Source organism: Coptis chinensis, chromosome 1 (assembly GCF_015680905.1).
Source record: "Coptis chinensis isolate HL-2020 chromosome 1, ASM1568090v1, whole genome shotgun sequence".
NCBI classification, from domain to species: Eukaryota; Viridiplantae; Streptophyta; class Magnoliopsida; order Ranunculales; family Ranunculaceae; genus Coptis; species Coptis chinensis.
In genome coordinates, this window is record NC_141456.1 from 36,706,740 (window position 1) to 36,721,564 (window position 14,825).

General features: G+C 34.3%; 3 long non-coding RNA genes across 5 annotated transcripts; all 3 read right to left on the minus strand.

Annotated features, from left to right (window-relative positions):
• Nucleotides 1–2,912: 2,912 nt before the first annotated feature.
• Nucleotides 2,913–5,141, minus strand: LOC147523789 (uncharacterized). Its single transcript, XR_015196783.1, has 3 exons — nt 5,049–5,141; nt 4,335–4,407; nt 2,913–3,201 (listed from the first exon to the last, which is right to left on the minus strand). It is a non-coding gene; the product is annotated as an uncharacterized LOC147523789 (long non-coding RNA).
• Nucleotides 5,142–5,525: 384 nt separating this feature from the next.
• LOC147523790 (uncharacterized) lies at nt 5,526–10,303 on the minus strand. Of its 3 annotated transcripts, none has more exons than XR_015196787.1 (5): nt 9,613–10,303; nt 8,490–8,605; nt 6,755–7,448; nt 6,626–6,668; nt 5,526–5,699 (listed from the first exon to the last, which is right to left on the minus strand). It is a non-coding gene; the product is annotated as an uncharacterized LOC147523790 (long non-coding RNA). The 3 variants fall into 3 exon arrangements; XR_015196786.1 differs by having other exon boundaries at nt 6,755–6,883; nt 7,361–7,448; nt 8,490–10,303; XR_015196785.1 differs by having other exon boundaries at nt 8,490–10,303.
• A 2-nt stretch (nt 10,304–10,305) lies between these two features.
• LOC147523791 (uncharacterized) lies at nt 10,306–12,075 on the minus strand. Its single transcript, XR_015196788.1, has 3 exons — nt 11,782–12,075; nt 10,662–10,739; nt 10,306–10,568 (listed from the first exon to the last, which is right to left on the minus strand). It is a non-coding gene; the product is annotated as an uncharacterized LOC147523791 (long non-coding RNA).
• Nucleotides 12,076–14,825: the final 2,750 nt, after the last annotated feature.

Sequence of the window (14,825 nt, forward strand, 5' to 3'; positions counted from 1 at the left end):
CCACTTTCAAGAGTTCTGACTTTACCCCCAAACTTGCATATGAAAAGCCCTTTCTCATCTGCTCCAATTTTAGTCACTGCTAAAGCCAATCAAACATGATTTATCTTATTGTTCAACACAGAGATAATGTTTCTCAAAGTCTAGTATAGTGGTGTCTAACTGTTATATAGAGACGAGTCCCAATAGTAGGTCTGAGTAGAACTGCAAAAATCAACTGAGATGTGTGGAATGGCATGGACATAAATCATCTACTTAGGTATACATTGAGATGGTTGTATCCAAACTGAATGTGCCTTCCTACCTAATCTCAATCCCCAGTAGCATATGCTATTGTTTATTACAACATCAGAACTGAAATAAATATTTAGAAAATCCAGAGTATTAGTTTATTACCATTGCTGATTGAGCGCAATACTCATGACGAGCACAACATTAGGAGAAATGTTGAGCCCTAGAGCATCATATGTACAGAACTAGAGCATCAGTGTCTTCGGAGGGTTATATAGAGCTGATGTAAATTTTTAAAATTAAAACAACTCCAATGTGGAAACTTGAGTTAAAGTTTGGATCTTTACTTCTAAAACACTCAAAAAATTAAATAAGCAATAGGTTACTCTAAAGGAGTGAAGAAGTATGTAACAGGTGAGGTGAAATTGAGAGTGTTTGATGTGTATATTTTCTTAAAAAGATTCATGTGTCTTGTGGAAAGTTTGTCCAAGTGCATAAAATTGAGTTTTTGTATGATGTACTTGATGAACAAGTCCCTTTCTAGATCCATGAAAAAATTGACTATTTGAATATGATTCAAGGTATGATTCAAAAGCAGAAGAAAACAACTGAGCAGTCATTGTGGTGAGCTTGGATTGCCTTTTCAGTCACGGTTCTGCCAAGTTTTAGCAATGAAGACTCTGTGGATTTGACCATAAGCGACACTTACATGTACCGTCAGCAACTTAGATTTGTTTTTACGTAGTAGTGTATAGAGTTTTTTTTAAGGTTTCCATAGTTGTGTTTACTATTTCCATGTTTATTTTTTTCTTTTTGCATGGAATGAAGAAGTATGTAACAGGTGAGGTGAAATTGAGAGTGTTTGATGTGTATATTTTCTTAGAAGGATTCATGTGTCTTGTGGAAAGTTTGTCCAAGTGCATAAAATTGAGTTTTTGTATGATGTACTTGATGAACAAGTCCCTTTCTAGATCCATGAAAAAATTGACTACTTGAATATGATTCAAGGCATGATTCAAAAGTAGAAGAAAACAACTGAGCAGTCATTGTGGTGAGCTTGGATTGCCTTTTCAGTCACGGTTCTGCCAGGTTTTAGCAATGAAGACTCTGTGGATTCCACCATATGCAACACTTACATGTACCGTCATCAACTTGGGTTTGTTTTTACGTAGTAGTGTATAGAGTTTTTTTTAAGGTTTCCAAAGTTGTGTTTACTATTTCCATGTTGATTTTATTCTTTTTGCATGGAGTGAAGAAGTATGTAACAGGTGAGGTGAAATTGAGAGTGTTTGATGTGTATATTTTCTTAGAAGGATTCATGTGTATTGTGGAAGGTTTGTCCAACCACATGAAATTGAGTTTTTGTATGATGTACTTGATGAACAAGTCTTTTTCTAGATCCATGAAAAAATTGACTACTTGAATATGATTCAAGGCATGATTCAAAAGCAGATGAAGACAACTGAGTAGTCATTGTGGTGAGCTTTGATTGCCTTTTAAGTTGTGGTTCTGCCAGGTTTTAGCAATGAAGACTCTTTGTATGTCACCATAAGCGACACTTAAATGTACCGTCAACAACTTGGGTTTCTTTTGAAATCGCACTTCCACTTCACAGATCACCTTATGGAGTTTTGGAAGTATGTTTCACTGTATAGGTTTGGGCTTGAATCGATGTAATGGTATTTTGTTGTTTGTGAAACGGCCGGTTCATTGTGCTTGAGTGTCAGCACAGTAACTGTTAATGTTCATATGTTTTGTTTGTGATTATATCAGGGGTACCCTTATATCACTATTGTTGTTTATAAGGAGATAATGAGACCCTAATAGAAAGAAATCTGTATGGAAACTCAATAAGAAGAAAAAAGAAAAAAATGCATTTAGCATTCACAAAACTAGGCTGGATGTGTTATTTGAAACGGAGGTAATTGGCAGCGCTTTATGTATGATATATCAACAATGGAAGCCATAAACAAGAACACAATTAAGACTATTAGGTTGGTTTTAATATACACCTATAACTTATGTACAAAATAGTATTATCCAATAACAAGTTAAACAAAAGTTAACTTTGATAAATTTATTCAAACCTTTATTCAATATCAAGTAAAGCAAAAGTGTAGCATTTAATAACACATACTGAAGTTGAGAAGTAGTAACTAGCATCTCAGTGCCATATTTCATCATTTACTACACCATAACAGTCTATTTGTAACAGTTATCTTGTGTTAACACAAAAACGTGACTAATATTAGTAACGGATATCTGTAATACTTATTATCCGTTACAAAATTTACTAACGGTTATAAAATGTCATTGGAATTAATATCCGTAACGGATACGTAACCGTTAGAATTTATTAGTAACGGTTACCAAATTTGTTTATCCTCTGTTAGTAACAGATATAAACATCAATTTAATTTTCTGTTGCTAATGGTTCTATATCCGTTACTAACGAATTTTCATTATATAAAAAAAAAATCTATTGCTAACAGTTCTGTATCCGTTACTAACGAATTTTCATTGTATAATAAAAAAATTGGTTTCTCTAGCCCTTTTATATGTGAGCCACCTGTATTGGTGCACGTACCCATACCTGCACCTATATTGGTGCACCACAATGTATCACTGATTACTTCGAACAATTAATAGTCAAACAACACTTCATTAAATAATTACAACTCAAGTATAGAACTTCAGAGTATCATATAAACAACTTAAGAAAGTAAAACTTAAGTACAAATAAATCTGCACCACCTAAGTACAAGCTAAATAATTATTCGAGTAAGCAATCCTTACGCATCAGAATGAAGATCTCATCTTCTCCGACATAACTATTTTAAGTACAATTTTTACAACACCTTACAAGCTATGATTCGATATCTCCAAAGCATTGCATGTAGTCTTTCACTCTTCTATATGACATGTTGATTATGCAATTGTGACTCGTCAACATACGGTGAATGTCACCTTTCCCTACAAACAATAATTGAAAATAGTGTAAGCGAAGACCCATGCAACCAAAGATAACACACTAGCACATGATAACACACTAACACATATTAGTCTCTTATACTAGTCTCTTAGTTCCTTACCTACAATATCCTATAAGGGATGAAACAAAACTTGCCCCACTGACGTAACTTAGAAAGAAACTAACTTGATAAAGATTATATTACTAAGAAGAGGAAGAATAAGGCGACAAAAACTAACTTAATAAGGTCGTTAAACCAGAAATTGAGGTAGGTAATGAAAATTAATCTAGTGAAACTATATATAGTTAACCTTCTACCTAAGAGTTCTCATTGCAAATAATACACTTGAGTTAAATCTAGTAAGTAGACAAAAGTTTTAAGCTAAAATCCTATAGTGCATTGGCAATAGTTTTGGAATTTTCTTGGCCATAAACCTAGGTTTAGAGATCCTAACAAGGCGACAAGGTGAGGAGCCTGCCTAGACAACAGCTAAGCTACCTCAAATCAAGAACTCACTAGCACAATACTAGTCAAGAGCTACAATTCAAAGTTAGTAGGTCAGATCTTACATAAGATAAACCACCATATGTTTTCAACAACTCAATCGTGTTGTATCAGATTTGCATCAGCAAGGGGCTGCGTGCCAAAAGAAAATTAGTTTAGAGTGCGAGGCAAATAAACTATATACTTATAATCAAATACAATAGTACACAAAAAGCTAAACAATATGTCTCGAAGTTTCATATAGTACTCCAAAGCATGTAGTCACTACAATATGTCTTGAAGCTAAACAATTATATTCAATGCATCATCAAACCTCTTACAAAGTCCCCCCTCCCTCCCAGAAGTTGCACGGACAAATGCATATTCTTTTCAACTTTCAAGACCCAATATTTTCTCAAATCTTGCTTTTTATAAGTTGAAGTGTAAGAACCTACGGAACATACCCTGCTCAAAGTCTCGGCGACACTTGACAACCAACAACATTTAACCAATAGAATGAAGACGAATAACAGGTCAAGTACAATTGAAGGACATTTAAGTTCTCTCCCTCTAAGAAGACAGTTACCAAATTAAACATAAAAAAGATACCTTATGTTTGTTCAATAGTTATAAAGAAAAAAACATGCTTACCACGAACTCTTCCATTGGACCTAGTATGACCATCATCAGGGAGGAACTTCACAAGAAGTTCTCTTATAACAACCTGCAAATAGACATTAAATATAAGAACCCCTCTTTTGAAACAAGCAAAATTAGATTCCATAGTTCACAAAGTAAATGGTCATATGCAAGAATTAAAAAGAAGAATGGGTTATATTATAGATTCCGTAATTAGAAACCCCATATATCTTTTTGAACAAATTTTCCTTTTCCAAAGGAATTAATATGTACAACTGAAAAGTTGTAACTTTCAAGTAACTAGTGTTGAATTAGACTGATCGAATGTCTTTTAATAAAACACAACACAATTTGTTCAAACATTCAGGTTTTACTAGCCTCACAAAACGAAACATTAAAAGGAACTATTTTAGCAATTATAAGCAAAAGCGAATGCAGATCGGTTATGACCGGTCAAAGAAATGGTACTGCGTGGATAAATCTTAGTTTATATGGTAGTTTCAAAGTAATATTCTTCGAACATCTCAGTATAAGAAAAAATAGGCAAATATGCATCAAATGCACTGTTAGGGTGCTAACACAAATAATGTACCCGATGGATCTTGGGTACACAATTTCAAGAATAAAAATAAATCTAGTTTTAGATATGCATTAATACAAGGGCAGACTATATTCGATAGCAAAAATCAAGATTTTAAGAAATCAATAATCTAGTATTATATATACCCCGAGGTGAAATGCAATCCCTCTAAGTTGACAATCTTCAGCGAGAACTTTGGTAGCTTCAAGGGCCTCTTTCATGCTACTTCCAGAGGCAATAACGGCCTGCATAATAGCACCTTGCTGAAGATCCAAACTAATGGTGTAGTGTCCTACATAGTGGAGAAGAAAAATAATTAAACTTGCAGTGGTAGAACACTTACGACTTTTTGGTAATCAGATCTCATTTGCTAATGAAAAGCGGTAATAAACACAAAATAAAAAAAAGAATTGTTGACAAAGAACAAAAGGCCCAAAACTTCCTTTGTAAGACAAGAAAATCACAAAAGCCACCCTTGGAGGTTTGGATAGTTAGTGGAGGAACAAAAGGTTTGAACATTTAAACAATGTTAGAATGAAAGAAATAAGATCTAAAAAAATCTTATTCCTTCAGTCCAGTTTTTTATTAAGCCACTAAGAAAAACCATAAAACAAATACCTTGCTCGATACAACCATACCAGCAGCATCAACTACGTGTCTCGCTTGTTACAACCATACCAGCAGCAGCAAGCACCAGCAGGTCCATGGCACCAGCAGCGACACCAGCGGCAGCAGCAGCAAGCACCAGGTCCATGGCAGCAGCAGGCACCAACATCGACACCAGCAGCAACACCCAGCTAATAAGGAGTTATAGATAACAGCTAATCTATCAAAACTAGAATCTTAGTAAGGTACATCTAGATAACACTGTGCTTGTTATAAGGAGTTATAGCGACACCAAAAGAAAGAAGTTAATACTGTCTTAATAGATTTGAATGTTTTTAACTTGCATACCCCCTAGTTTTCTGGAACAACAAAAAGGAAAACCACAAAGATGAGAAGCTTTCCCTTACAACAGAGGACAAGGAAATGTTTCCTAGAAACAATATCTATAACAATCATGTATTTCTAACACATGAACTCAATAGTCAGCCAAAATGGCAGCTAACTTAGTTGGTAAAGTCAGTGGGCCTAGCTGTCACAGACCACGTAAAGACCTAGAGATACTCACCAGCAAAATTACACGGTTAAATATCAAATCGAAAGAAACGAAGAATTAAGAATCCTGAATGCTATATAACAGAGCCTCAAAATAGTAGCACCAACATTTTAAGTTAACTATAAATATTCTAGTAGTAGTAGTCCATCGATCCGAATCCAAAAAATATAATGATGAAGTTTTTTTTTTTTTTTTTTTTGACCGGTGAAGTTTAAATTAAAAAATTGTAATAGATCAAACTTAATGTATCAATAATGGTGAGAACCCTTTCTTGCTTTGGCCTGTAAGTATGATAGCTAATTACTTTTTTTTCCTTGTCCTTAGACCTCTTGTTCTAGTTCAAGAACGGTGGTGTATATACTGGTTTGTGAGAAATGTATCAATAGATTCTTTTTCTATTTCTTTAGGGCCAAGATTCTAACAAATAGGCGGCTTAACAATTACCCGTAAAACCAAAACTTTGTCGAATATGGATTCTTTTAGGAACCCAGATGGAAAGCAATTAAAGTGTAAAAGACATCAAACAAGTTAAAAACTTGAATTAGAACTAGTGACAAAAGATACCAGAATTGGAGCCAAACTTGCAGTTTATTCTTCAATTTAAGACCTGAAATAGTATAGTAGGAACAAAAATCAAGGTTTAAAACTCACAATGACTGAATAATTGCAAATTCATAATGTTCTTTAGTCTACCTGGTCTGGTCATTTGGAAATGGTTTAGTTAGCCTGCAAAAGGTTGGTAGCTGCAATTTCTCCATTAACCAAACAAGGCATTATCGCGAGTATTTCTGAAATATTTCTCCATCAACTAAGCAAGTATTTCTGAAGTAGCCAGATTAACACCTTCAGTTTTATAGGGCAATCATATACATCGAGCAAAGTGCTTCTAAAGGAATGAGTTACAGTGTCATGCAAGTAATAACTACAACATTCAGTTATCGTGTTACCAAATAGGACACCAACGCTCAGCGGGGCTCAACAATTTCATCAACATCATGACTCCACAAAGCAATTTTGCTATTAAATTTTCTTATGCCAGGTTTCCAAAGTCTAGCCTGACCAAATACCCTCTCTTTCAGCACCATATTTAGCTACAATAAGTGGAGGTCTAATGCTATATTATAGTCTTACAGATTATTTTGGTTTCAAATTTCGTCAACTTTATGAATGCCAACCCTATCTATCCATTGTTTCTGCAATATCTAGCAGGGCTTTGACAAGAGATTCAGCTACATGATTGAAAAGACAGAAATGGAAGAATGTATAACAATGATCAATAGTAAAGATTAAACAAACTACCTGCTGAGAGGCATTGCTAAGTTACTGCTCAAGATCCTACAACCTCTTTTCCCTCTCTAAAAACTCCTTATCCTCCTCAACCAATGTTCTGGGACCAAGAGATAAGATGCATTGAGGGAACTTAACAAAGTTCTAGTCTATCGAAAACACGTACACTAACAATCACGACTAGCTATATGAGAAACTTGTGTACAATCCACAAGGTGATGTACAGGAGACGATTAGAGCAACGAAATATTAAAGTGGCTGGAATTATACCATCCTATATGTATACATGTAAGTACCATGTTGACCACGTATATGATAGTAATCGTGGATATCCTTGCTCGTGCTTTAAAGACACTTATCTATTCACTCAAGTAACATGGGTACAACCTTGGAATTAGTTTTGGAAATGCTTATTAGTTGAAACCTTTACGTTACTTTCTTTGTTTCTTTAATCTAACAGCTCTATCACGTTCTATCTCATATTTGACAACAAAGTCAACTTCACCCATACTTCTTTGGAAAGAAGTATTCACCTGCCAAGTTCATCAAATAAATAATTAGAAGCAAAACATATAGCAGTATAGGGTTTCAAAATATCATTCTTCTTAAAAGTGTTAATTTTGTTTTTTTTTCCCCATTTGATAACGTGTAAAGCAAGTCCTACTAGAAATTCTCATACAAGTCAAGCAAGAGAGTTAATCTTTTCATTATCTTGGACAAAAGTGGTGTACAGGGTAAAAGGAACAAAAGGTTTAATAATAGACAAGATTATGTGCATCTAAATGCAATGTTATAGAAACTGACAAGGCTTTTATATCTAATTTGCCTTCTATGAGATCAAACTTTTCAGGCTACATATATATAATTATTTGTGTGCGCCATCTGCCATGTGACACACTTACAACCAAGTTAACTGATCTTCATCTAAGAAACATTTTTGTAAGCACGTCTGTTAGCATTTTTTAGCACCATGTGCCATGTATGCAACATGAGCAGCTAAACTTGAGCTACATCTGAGCTAGAGTCTGCTAGCATGCTCCCTCAAACTTGATGTTTCATTTAGTGTACTGGAGCGATATCAAATACATGTATTCTTAACTCAAATAGAAATATTACAAGAATGATGTCACTTAATGCTCACCCCTATAGATGGCCTGTAATTGAATACTTGCATTTGGTTGCACCACTAAGAACCTTATCTCTATGTGCATCTAACTCAGCCATCTGACCAGCTCTAAGGAAAACCTTTGTTTTTTCCTTGCAAGTCATTTGCAACTATTCATTAGGAAAACCGTAGAACATACAGTCTTGAATTCTCAAGATCCAACTTGAATTCTCAAGATCCAACTGAAAACATGATCATCAATAGAATGAAACAAATTCAAACATATGTAACAAGGAGTGAAGTAACTACACCTCATGCCAAACACTCGATCCAATAAGCTAAAAAGTAGACCATAGTTAAGAGTGTCATTCTTACCAAAAAAAAAGTGAAGAATGTCGTTTATAAATAAAATGAAGAATATTAACTACCATAAAAAAGCTTATGAGACAGTGAGATAGGACTGTCCATGTTCTCAAGGAAGACGATTAAATTGGTTCTCATTCTCAATAAGGGTTTAAGTTAATAATGGATGTTTGCCAGGAGAATTTCATGCTTTGATTGCTGTATGATAGGTCAATGCAAAAGAAAACATAAACTAACAATAGAACTGAAAAAAAAAAAAATCAGATGACCGATTTTAAATCCACATGGCCGGACTAGAATGTTTTCACTTAGTAGTAATATTAGCATCCAACATCCAAAGGTATATTCCAAATTTAATGGATACTTGTGTTGTTTAACTGTAAAATGTTAAGGTATTTGAACCCTTAACTAGTTCTTGGTTGATCAAAATCCAAACTTATTCATCTATAAAAACAATAGCCTGTTTAAGCAATAGGAACCACTCAAAAAACAATAGATTCAAGCAAGACACACTTGTTTAAGACAACGCAATAGGAACCGCTAAAAAAACAATAGATTCAAGCACTAACTACAAAATAGAACACATAAGCGTAATCAATCACTTGGGTGATTTTGTTTTAATTGTGTATATCAACTAATGTCATCCTATTACCGACTTGGTGTATGATACTTTGCAAACTTATCCATAAGCCTTTACTTCGTCGGTTTGCTGGTTTGAGCAATTGAACGTCTTTTATAGGCTTAGCCATTTTAGCTACTACAGAGTCTTCAACTAGAGTAATGTCTCACATGTTACCTTGAGTTTTTAGATGAGAAGAGCTCAAATAACCTGTCCAAATGTTGTTGCATCAAGTGGCTGTACTAGACCAGAAAAATTCTAGCCTGAATATATAGCAAGAGTTTATTAGAACAATACATCTATGCACATAGACACATAGGTAACCAACCTGAATATAGCAAGAGGTTATTAGAATTGTAATGAACCAAGAATAAACTAGTAACCAAGTAATTACAAAAGGAACAAGTACAAATGATTCATCCTCACAATGTGATTCTTACATTGACTAGAATGTATACTAATAATATACTTACTTTAAAAATGGAGGTGCATCAATTACCTAACTAATGAAAACCAGTTTTGCACTTATGGGTCCTTGGCTTATAAAGATTGACATAGTCTGTGAAGGAAAGTGGGTCAAGTGATCTTCACTTAGTACAACCTTTTCTAATAAACCAAAATGTGTTAAGAATAAGAAAACCAAAAAAATAGTACTAATTCAATCAAAGTAAGAAACAAAAACCTACGACTCTATTTCCTTCATACTCCCTACTTTTTAACATCAACTCCTTTCATTTGTTCTTTAAATCAAAATACTCTTTTAACATCAATGCTTCCAAAGATATATATATATACAAGGGTCAAAATGCCAAGCCAAATTAAGGCCATAAACAATGAATCTAAGATGAAGGACACAACAAACAAAATAAAAGGCTAAAACAGTAACAAGCATAGCAAAGAAGGCATTGAATCTAAACCATATAAATGCAGAGCAAAAAACCAGAAATAGTGGTAGTTGTATTAGCCCCTAGAAAACCCTCTTTAAGTCCACGTTCTCCATTGACCTGCATGTTGTTCATGTGTCCTTCACAATGGTGTTCATTGGGGGTAGCACCAATTCCCATACCTATTACCAAAACAACGTTGTATTTCAAGTGATCTTGGATTGGTGCACCAAGCACCATAGGGGGCACCTAAAATTACCAGGCATAAAGAAATTAAATATATGTCAGATTCACAAATTTGGCATTACACCATTCTAGCTAGACTAAGTGTATGTCTCATACCTTAAGTTGTTCCCTCCTTGCATCTAATCTTCTCTAAGAAGTTCACTTTCCAGACCGTAGGTGACATGCTTGACACACCTAAAGTAAATGATAACAACAAAGGTTCTGAGAAACCCCAAATAATATCAGTTTACTCCCTATCAAACTATTAGATAATATTACGAGAATTATCCTTGCTATATTTGAAATATGTAAATTCAAAATGGGGTGCCAAACCTTGTTCAAAACTGTCTTAAGCTGCCTTGTCTAGTGTTCGTATGTGTGTGCTAAGGTGAACGTCTCTAAGGGTAGAAGTAGTTGAGAAGAGATGCCTGTTTTCCATATCAAGTTACCCAAAAATATAAGTTTCTGATTTAGTGCTTGTACAACACGAAAAGATAATTTTGAAGTATGTCGTTCACACCATTCAAGGAAACAAACCGCTATACAATTGACAAACACTTACTGCCCACTCTTGTATTTTAACACTTGTGCTTTCAGGTTTGGACATATGAAGTGCCAAAACATTTCCGATATACACAACAACCTTAACGAAGAAGAAACATAGAAATACTTTCTCAAGAAGGTCAAACGGTAACCTAAAAGAAAATTCCATACAAATTATATAGTCAATCATGTATCTAAATGAGAACTTCATCAAGCTTAATCAGTTTTGGAGCGAGAAGACCAACAATAACAATAGACTAGATCTAAACACCAAAACCCAAAACTTCACTTCAAGAACAATGCTTTAGTACAAAATTCAAAACCCAAAGTGATGAGATTCAAAATATACAGCTTCATTAATTAAACAAACTATTAACTTGAAATCAAAGTGAAAATTTAACAGATTTGCTATAGTTAATGGGTTCCCTGAAATCAAAGTGAATGAAGCCAACATGAGCAAATTTCTAAAAAATGATACACACAATACAACGTGAGAACTTTGACACAAACTAAAATCTATTATATAAATATGCAACCTTTGGCCATGGTTGACATATTATACTCAATATATTGTTAACATACACCCTAATAATTGTTAGGTCTAGACAAACCCAAAAGCTTATTCCTTTTTCTGAAAACATGGAAACACTGGAAACTTCAAGTAAAAGAGGATTCATCACTAAATAAGCATTACCTTGGTCAAAGATGAAGCTTTCTTGAGTAGATTGAGCAATTGTTTATGTAAATCTAATACCCTAGCAAAAACCCTTACTGTTATAGAGGAGGAAGAAGAGTAGATGAAGAAAATGAAGGAGAAAGGGAAGGAGAAGATGAAGACTTATCTCAGTGGGTAACACTAGCAGCGGTGGCAGCGGCTTTCTCTGAGCTAGCTTATGTCTCCACTTTTCTCTATTGTTAATTTGTTATTGAAAGGATATGAGAAATGAGCGCGATAATGAAAAACATTCCCCCCAAAGATTTCACCCAATTCTTGTTTTAATTTTTTTTTCTTTTATTTTTTTGCAATAGGTAACACTTCCGCATCCGTCACATAATATTGAGTAAATGTTATGAAATAAATCAAGTAATTGCCTACATAATAAGTAACGGTTATTAACATTTATAACGGATCATGTGTGTGGCAAATATAACGGATGAATAAGTGTTAGTAATCAATTTTACTAGATGTTGCAAATTCAGTGTTAAGGTGTAGTGATTGTTCGCACCCAACTCAGTTACAAGCTTGTCCGTAGTTCAATATTTAAAAAGTTTTCTTATACAAATAGCCAAAATGTTAGGAAGTCCCACCCTTTGTAAAATTACTAGACTCAGAAGTTGCTGATAGGTAGTACATAAGAATATGTCTGTACTAAGATAAACTGGTGAGATGAAGAATCTAGTTTGGGCGAGAAAAATCTTTGTCACATGTTAGGAACGATACGATAGCATTAATTATTCGCCGAAATGTTGAAGAAATGATGGTTTTTTAACCTTTAACTGGTACATGTCGGTAGTGATATGTTTGAGGGTATAAAGACGGTTTAGTGTTCATTTTTGGACCAAAAAAACCGCCCAAATTGAATAACTTGAATCCCTAACTTTTCCGACCATTTCCAATCTTTCAAAAATGAGAAAGCTTAATTTGACTGTTCGTATGTCACTCGACAAAATGCATAAATTGTCCAAGACATTCACTACTGAAGAGAGGGAAGAGTTTGAGAAGTCTTACTTCGGGAAGTTTTTAAGCATTAACGAGAGAATGCACACCACTACTACGCTAGTGTATGCTGTTTTGGGACACCAAGTAGGTAAACTTTGCTACCGAATCGGTAAGAAGGATTTGGTGTTTAAAAAAAATGATGTTGCTCTTATAATGGGTCTTAGTGTGAAGCCGGTTTCTAATTCATTCTACACGGCAAACATCAAGATCCCATTCCAATTTCGTGCAAGGTTTTTTAAAGGAACCACGGTTTCTGAAACAGAAATATTGGAAGCTAGAAACTTGGCAAAATCAAGTGTTGGTGAAGAAAGTCAAAATGATGTGTTTAGGCTGAATAGGTTGTTTATACTGTTGCAGGTTGTGTTTCCAAGATCTGCTAGGACAGTTGATGGGAGGTATATTGATTTGGTCGAGAATTTAAATGCATTTGATAGCTTTCCTTGGGGCACACCTCTGTTTGAAATGTTGGAAGAGTCTTTGGAAGACATGTCTAACCTAGTGAGTGTTGGAAAGGATTCTTTCGCAGTTTATGGTTGTTTAATTTGTTTTGTTATTTGGGTATATCTTCACATCCCATCTCTTGGGGGCTCGGAGACAAGTTGATGGTAGGTTCCCCAGAATACAAGATTGGGTAGACTTGCCTTCCAGAAACATACATCTACATACTTATAAGAAAAAGCTTCAGCCTCTTAAGGGGAAGGCAGTGGTGTTGGAAAGTCTAGATCTTTTGAAGGAGAACTGAATGAAGAAGTGCTAAAGGATGCTTTGGGGCAACATCCCATGCAAAGTGGTGCAGCAGTTTCAGGGATATACAATAATGAGGAACTTTTTCAAAGACAGGCAAAAGTAATTAAAGGCCTTGTAAGTAACTTGTTTTCTTTACTGTGTTCAACAATGTTGCATGTTGTATCCTAGAATGATAATAGGGTACCCATGATAATATATGGATAACCTATTTTTAACATTTGAAGTACTCATATAATCTTATAATATTATAGAAGTTGTAATATGATAATGGAATTGCAAATGTTGTTAGGACCATGTTGTTATATGAAGCACTGATAATGTGTTGTTATTGAACTGCATGTTGCAGCATTGTTTCATATATGAGGTAGTAATATGTTATGGTACCATGAGTGAGCTATTGTTAGACATGATATGTCAGAAACTACAATGTATAAATAGTGAAGTGGGATCTTGCATATTGAACCTATAATGATAATAGGGTACCCATGATAATATATGGGTAACCAGTTTTTGACATTTGAAGTACTTATATAATCTTAAAATGTTATAGAAAGTTGTAATATGATATGGGTAACCTATTATATAGTCCTGAATTGGAATTGCAAATGTTGTTAGGACCCATGTTATTATATAAAGCACTAATAATGTGTTGTTATGGAACTGCATGTTGCAGCATTGTTTCATATATGAGTGAGCTATTGTGAAACATGATATGTCAGTCACTACAATGTATCTGTAGTGGTTTACAAATAGTGAAGTGGGATCTTGCATGTTGATCTCAGAATAATAATAGGGTACCCATGATAATATATGGGTAACTAGTTTTTGACATTTGAAGTACTCATATAATTTTAAAATGTTATAAAAAGTTGTAATATGATATGGGTACCCTATTATATAGTCTTGAATTGGAATTGCAAATGTTGTTAGGACCCATGTTGTTATATGAAGCACTGATAATGTGTTGTTACGGAACTGCATGTTGCAGCATTGTTTCATATATGAATAAGCTATTGTGAAACATGATATGTCAGCCACTACAATGTATCTGTAGTGGTTTACAAATAATGAAGTGGGATCTTGCATGTTGATCCCAGAATAATAATAGGGTACCAATGATAATATATGGATAACCAGTTTTTGACATTTGAAGTACTCATATAATCTTAAAATGTTATAGAAAGTTGTAATATGATATGGGTACCCTATTATATAGTCTTGAATTAGAATTGCAAATGTTGTTAGGATCCATGTTGTTATATGAAGCACTG